The sequence below is a fragment of the Danio rerio genome, chromosome 10 (genome assembly GCF_052040795.2).
Source record: "Danio rerio strain M-AB ecotype USA chromosome 10, GRCz13ab, whole genome shotgun sequence".
NCBI classification, from domain to species: Eukaryota; Metazoa; Chordata; class Actinopteri; order Cypriniformes; family Danionidae; genus Danio; species Danio rerio.
The window spans coordinates 6,177,274-6,184,264 of NC_141030.1; the positions used below are offsets into that span (position 1 = coordinate 6,177,274).

The window sequence follows — 6,991 nt, forward strand, 5'->3', positions numbered from 1 at the left end:
TCTGTTGAAGGAGCAGAATCAACAGATATTAAGCAGACAGTCTACTAATACTCAAATGGACCATGAAAACAAAGTGAAATGTTTTCTTTGGTGAAAGCATAGTATGGTGAGAGGAAACTCATCGAAGTGAATCTTAAATGATAATCAGTTCTGAAATCCGCTTTCGTGTGAAACAGTAATTTTTTTACAGTCTCTGCAGCAGAATATAGGCTTATAGTTAGGTTTTGTGTTTCAAAATAGATTTTTTCAAGCAGCCTCTTAATGGAGTGAGTTGAAATATTCTGTCACCATTTAATAAGACATGAAAACACGCTCGGGATTGTAGCCTACAGACGCAGTTTCCTGATCACTCATCATGTCTGCATATTGTTGAATGACACCTCTGAGTAAAAACACTGAAGCAGCTGTATCTGTTCTTCCTCAGAACTGTTTGAATCCAGGTGAAATAAACATGTAATGAAGGTGTCATCGGGTTTCTCTCATGTGAGCTTTCCCACTTTGTGGCATTCCAAAGTTTTGACGTCTTCGTTAAGATCAAAAATAAAAGCTCTTAAAATTCAAAACCTCAAACTTAGGCTGTGGATTGAAGCGTGTTGTAACCTGACCTTCCAGAATGATTGCTTTAAAGAAAACTTGATGCACATGAACTTTGTATAATCATTTTTAATATACTGATTTAGGGCGGCACGGTGGCTCGGTGGTTAGAACGCTTGCCTTACAGCAAGAAGGTTGCTGGTTCAAGCCTCGGCTGGGTCAGTTGGCGTTTCTGTGTGGAGTTTGCATGTTCTCCTCATGTTAGTATATGTTTCCTCCGGGTCGCAGTCGAAAAACGTGGTACAGATGTCCGTAGTGTATGAGTGTGGACGTTTCCCAGTGATGGGATGCAGGTGGAAGGGCATCCGCTGTGTAAAACATATGCTGGATAATTTGGCGGTTCATTCCGCTGTGGCGACCCCAGATTAATAAAGGGAATAAGCCGAAAAGAAAATGAATGCATAAATTAATGATTCAGGGTGGCACAGTGGCTTAGTCGTAAGCACTGTCTCCTCACAGCAAGAAGGTTGTTGGTTCAAGTCCTGGCTGGGCCAGTTGGCATATCTGTGTGGAGTTTGCATGTTCTCCCCATGTTGGCGTGGGTTTCCTGCGGGTGCTCCGGTTTCCCCCACAGTCCAAAGACATGCGGTGGTGAATTGGATGAACTAATCTAGCCGTAGTGTACGAGTCTGTGTGTGAATGCGAGAGTGTATGGGTGTTTTCCAGTACTGGATTGTAGCTGGAAGTAGATAGATAGATAGATAGATAGATAGATAGATAGATAGATAGATAGATAGATAGATGGATGGATGGATGGATGGATGGATGGATGGATGGATGGATGGATGGATGGATGGATGGATGGATAAAGAGTTCAGATGCAAAACCTCTAAGTACCGCCTAACATTTCCATAGAAAACAAACATTTTTTTTATGCTTCTTTATTTATGTTGAGATATTTCACTTTAAAGACCTGGAAAAGGTCCTAATCTTTGGCATTAAAGTGATATTATTGAACATACACACAAGAGCCTGATAAAAATGCTCATTTTAGATTAACATTTCAGATGGTATTTAGAGGTTTTTGCATCTAAACTCTATACTATATATATTTATATATAAATATATATATATAAATATATATATATATATATATATATATATATATATATATATATATATATATATATATATATATATCCAATTTACATTGTGTCATTAGTAAAACAGATTTCGGTAACACTTTACAGTAACAGTACATGAATACTGTAAATATGTAAACATTATTATGAACTAATGATGAGTAAATGTATGCGCTAATCATGAACTATGTTTAACTATAACATCCATGAGTTCATGTGTGATCAACAGCTACCTTAATTACTTGTTAGTACATGCTTGTTTGTTAATTAACATCAGTTTAAGCTTAGTTTAAGCGTCATTAACTCATGGTATGTTAATGCATTATTATATTGTGACTTTATTAGAGGGTCACAGCATCATTAACCCATTCTTAACTACTCGTGAAATCCTTTCGTCTGATTAGTGCGTTTACGCTGAATAACAGTAGAAAAGTGTTCTGTCAACATGAACAGTTTAAACACAGGAGTTCATGAGTAGTTAATAATGTGTCCCTCTAAGTAAAGTCATGACATAATTATACATTAACAGCTCATGAGTTCGTGTTGATTACATTTAGCTTAAACTTAAATGTTAATTAATACATTAATTAACTACATGTACTAACAAGTAATTAGAGTAGCTGCTGTTCACACATGAACTCATGTTGTAGTTAAAGTTCATGATTAGCGCATGCATTAACTCATCATTAGTTCATGATAAAGTAATGTTTATTTTACATATTAATACATCATTCCCAGAGATGGGTTGCAGCTGGAAGGGCATCCACTGCATAAAACATATGCTGGATAAGTTGGCGGTTCATTCCACTGTGGCGACCACAGACAATTAAAGGGACTAAGCCAAAAAGAAATTTAATTAATTAATTAATTAATACATCATTAATGTACTGTTGTGGTAAAGTGATGTCAGGATTTCTGATCAGAAAAATCCCTGTAAAATATCAATGTGTAATCACAGATATGGTTAATTCTTTAAATAATTCTTTAATGTAGAGAGATTACATTAAGATATCAATGTATATCACTAATTTGAGAATGAGACAGCTAAATTCAGGTTACATAGTGTGGATATTAGGACAGTTGGGGCCCCTTGGCTGAAATTGCCTGGGGCCCCCAAATCACAAAATCCACCCCTGGAATTTAGCCAATTAAACAACTGCTGGAGAAACCAGCCGACATCTTAAACCACCACAACGTGATGTCATGTCTTGAAAGCCCATGTTTACATCAGTTACTTGAGAGGAGAATGGTGACATCAATCATTACAGCTTGTAAACAATGCATACCTGGTACACTGAGTCACTTTTACACGTCTGCCAAAATTGTTTTATATGTACAGTAAATGAAATTGAATAAACATAGATCATAAAAGTGCACAAGATATACTGAAGCAACAAAGCATCAAGCAACACCCGTTGAATTTGTTCTGCAGTCAGTGGCGTAGCGCAAAATGCGGAGGCCCCCCTGTAGGGATCGCTGACGGGGCCCCCTGATGAAGTGGGGGGGTATACGTCATACGTCAATTTGCATATCACTGACGTCATCACGTTCTACCATTTGTTTGTTTAACAGCCTATGGTTAATAAAGGGGTATTTATAATTGCACTACACTTTATATAAGCATGTTTATTTAACTAAATTTATTGCTGTTTGAATACAGTATGTCATTATAGATGTGTAACGTTAGTGAATGTGCAGTAATCTCTCATATGGAATAAACTCAGACAAGTTCAGAAACTAAAGTCACTAAAATATCTGTGATTGTGAACAAAAAAAGAATAAACGGTCCAAATAAATTGTTAAAATAAAGGAGAAGTAGATCGGTTTGACTGTACAAGGGAAATACCTTCACACTGCCTGTGCTAAATCATTTGTCGTCGGTACGCAGAGGGGTGATCTGCTCTCGGGCTGCAGGTGGCAGAGGCTGCTGTACGAGGACTGACTGGACCGCCTGTCAGTGCTGTGAGGTGGGGGAGGGGCCGGCGGCATCACACGCAGCTCGTTAAAAAGAGTAGGGACGGTACAGTATGGACAAATGACAGTCTAAAAAAAAATCTCCAATAACACACAAAAAAGTCGCTAGATTTGTCGCTAGGGGGGGTCTGAAAAGTCGCTAAATCTAGTGACAAAGTCGCTAAGTTGGCAACATTGGTGGCAAGAAATCAGAATGAAGTAGTCCACCGCTTGAGAGGTGTTCAGAGAACATAGACCTGTGAACTTCGGTTCCGACCACAATTGTTCCCAAGAATTTGATTATTGAGGTTGCTGGATTTTCAGTTATTGAAAATCGCGACGACGCGGGGCCCCCTGCGGGCCCGTCCGCTACGCCACTGTGTGCAATTCATGGATTATACTCTGGAAAATATTAATAAACAAACATTGTATTTAAAACTGTATGTTCAGGACAAGAATGTCCGAAACAGCAAAATAATATCAAACTAATAGCTCTAATATAGCTGGTTTTAAAACTACTGCTGTTGTAAGGGCCAGATCAAATCAACACAGGCTCATTCTGAAAACGTAGAAATTTATGAAGACTGCGAATTACGTAGTTGGAGGTACGTATGGCTGCATTTCATTTTTTAAGCGAACGCTACAGGGCAGTATGATGATGTTCCTTTTGGCTCATCAGCTGTCCGCTTACCTGCGTGTGGAGGGCTTTCCCGCCGCAACCAGTTTGTTCAGCTAGCTTGTTGTGTACGTCGGCGGACTTGAGACACAGGGAGGAGTTGACCACGATAACGATGACGACCGGGTTCGAGCCTGTGGAAGAGCAGTTCCGGAAATCAGGTAAGACAAAAACAGAATCCAAAAAATAAAATGAACAACAGGGTTAGAATGTGGTAAAGTCCGAAAACATGGTATAAATCAGACGAGGACTTTTCCTTTCATGAACGGTTTTTGTAAATCGTTGGTTGGGTTTAGGGAAGTAAATGGGCGGGCGGGTCAATCTGTAAAATTAGTTTAGGGAGGGAGGAGGGTGGGTCAGTCGATCGGCCAGTTGCCCAGTCAATCATTCAGTCTTTCAGTCGGTCGACAGCGGCCTCTGGTGAGTTCACGCGAGAACAGGGCGGGAGCGAATGGCCCTCTCGAGAAACATTTGAGATGCAAAAAAAAAAAACCAGCAAAACATGCTAAAACGGCAAAAATACGTACCTCCCAGTACGTCTTTGCGGTCTCCAGAAACATCCACAGGACTACGTTTTCAGAATGAGTTTGGGTTGGATCAAACACATTCACTTTCTCGTTCTACTAGTTGGCCTGTTCATACGTGTATATGAGGATTTAGTCATACATCACTTGGAAAAAAAAAGAAATCAAAAATACAAATACACCTTTTGTTGCATTGAACAATGATGTCATTGAGGACTGCTGTGGAATTAAAGCCTGGCCGACTTACGTGGCCCTTGTTTTGGGATCTAATCTGTTTGGACCATTTGGATAAGATTAGTTTGTAAACTAATTGGCCGAGGCAAAAGAACACAGTGTCTGCGGGGAATGTGTCTGAATCTCCCCGCTGCTGAGATTAAAGCAGATTAATTGCAGTTCCCACTCAAACCCAACCAGCCCTTGAGTTCATTCATTCTCTCTCTTCGCTGATCCCCTTTCCATTTATGCAACTGCTTCAGGTTTCACAGAAGCCAGAGGAGCTTTGACCTTTCCTTAATTAATACTGAGCAGCTCGGCAGACAATCAATTCATCCGTGGTATGGAAAAAGTACTTTCCTGCTCATTACTGTGATAGAGCAATCAAACCCCTTTCAGACATAAAGATTATTAAAAAAGAATATTTCTTACATGATTCTATGTTGTTTGTGTTTATCACACTGGGCTTTGCAGGCACTGTTTTTCAGTGGTTCAGATCTTACCTCTCTGACCTCATTCAGGGTGTCTTGGAGGGGAGAGGTGTCCAACCTACAGCATATAAACACTGTAGTACCACAGGGCTCTGTTCTTGAGCCACTTCTCTTCTCCATCTACACATCATCTCTAGGACCAGTCATCCAGAAACATGGATTCTCCTACCACTGCCATGCTGATGATACCCAGCTATACCTCGCTTTTCACCCTGATGATCCCTCGGTTCCAGCTCGCTTCTCTGCCTGCCTGTCAGACATTTCACACTGGATGAGAGATCATCATCTTCAGTTTAACCACACGAAAACGGAAATGCTTGAAGTTTCTGCCAACCCGACTCTACATCATAACCTTTCAATCCAGATTGATGGGGCAAGCCTTGGAATAACGATTGATGACCAGACCACATTTCTAGAACTGCTCGATTGTGCAGATTCGCATTCTACAACATCAGAAAGGTCTGACCCTTCCTATCTGAACATGCAGCTCAACTCCTTGTTCAAGCTCTTGTTCTCTCAAGACTGGACTATTGCAACTCTCTACTAGCCAGGCTCCCAGCTAACCCTATCAAACCTCTTCAGCTGCTTCAGAATGCAGCAGCATGAGTGGTTTTTAATGAACCTAAAAGAGCACATGTCACTCCACTGCTCATCCGTTTGCACTGGCTGCCAGTTGCTGCTCGCATCAAATTCAAAGCTCTGATGTTCCCTACAAAGCGACTTCTGGCTTTGCTCCTTCTTATCTGCTCTCACTTCTGCAGATTTATGTGCCCTCCAGAAACTTGCATTCTGTGAATGAACGTCGCCTCGTGGTTCCATCCCAAAGAGGGAAGAAATCACTTTCCCGAACTCTCGCATTCAATCTGCCCAGTTGGTGGAACGAACTCCCTAACCGCATCAGAACGCTGCTGGTTCGAGCCTCGGCTGGGTCATTTGGCGTTTCTGTGTGGAGTTTGCATGTTCTCCCTGCGTTCGCGTGGGTTTCTTCCAGTGCTCCGGTTTACCCCAGAGTCCAAAGACAAGCAGTACATGTGAATTGGGTAGGCTAAATTGTCGATAGTGTATGTGTGTGACTGAGTGTGTGTGGATGTTTCCCAGAGATGGGTTGCGGCTGGAAGGGCCTCCGCTGCGTAAAAACGTGCTGGATAAGTTGGCGGTTCATTCCACTGTGGTGACCCCAGATTAATAAAGGGACTACGCCGACAAGAAAATGAATAAATGAATAATAAAATTTTTTTTATAAAACAGCAATTTGAATTATTTTGGATTCTTGGCAGTGGTCGGGGCCCCCTAATTCCCCGGGGCCCTAAGCTGCTGCTTACCTTGCTTATTGGTTAAATCCGCCCCTGCATTTATGTCCCCCTGTCAAAGGAGCTGAATCCATCATTGCTGAATGCAGGCGGGCTTGGCTCTTCAGCGAGTAGTTTGATGAGCTCCTCTGCGCTTGCTAATCTCATA

General features: G+C 41.2%; 1 long non-coding RNA gene across 1 annotated transcript; it reads right to left on the minus strand.

Moving 5' to 3' along the window:
• Nucleotides 1-2,643: 2,643 nt before the first annotated feature.
• LOC147841951 (uncharacterized) lies at nt 2,644-4,927 on the minus strand. The gene is made up of 3 exons (XR_015500827.1): nt 4,833-4,927; nt 4,321-4,439; nt 2,644-4,031 (listed from the first exon to the last, which is right to left on the minus strand). It is a non-coding gene; the product is annotated as an uncharacterized LOC147841951 (long non-coding RNA).
• Nucleotides 4,928-6,991: the final 2,064 nt, after the last annotated feature.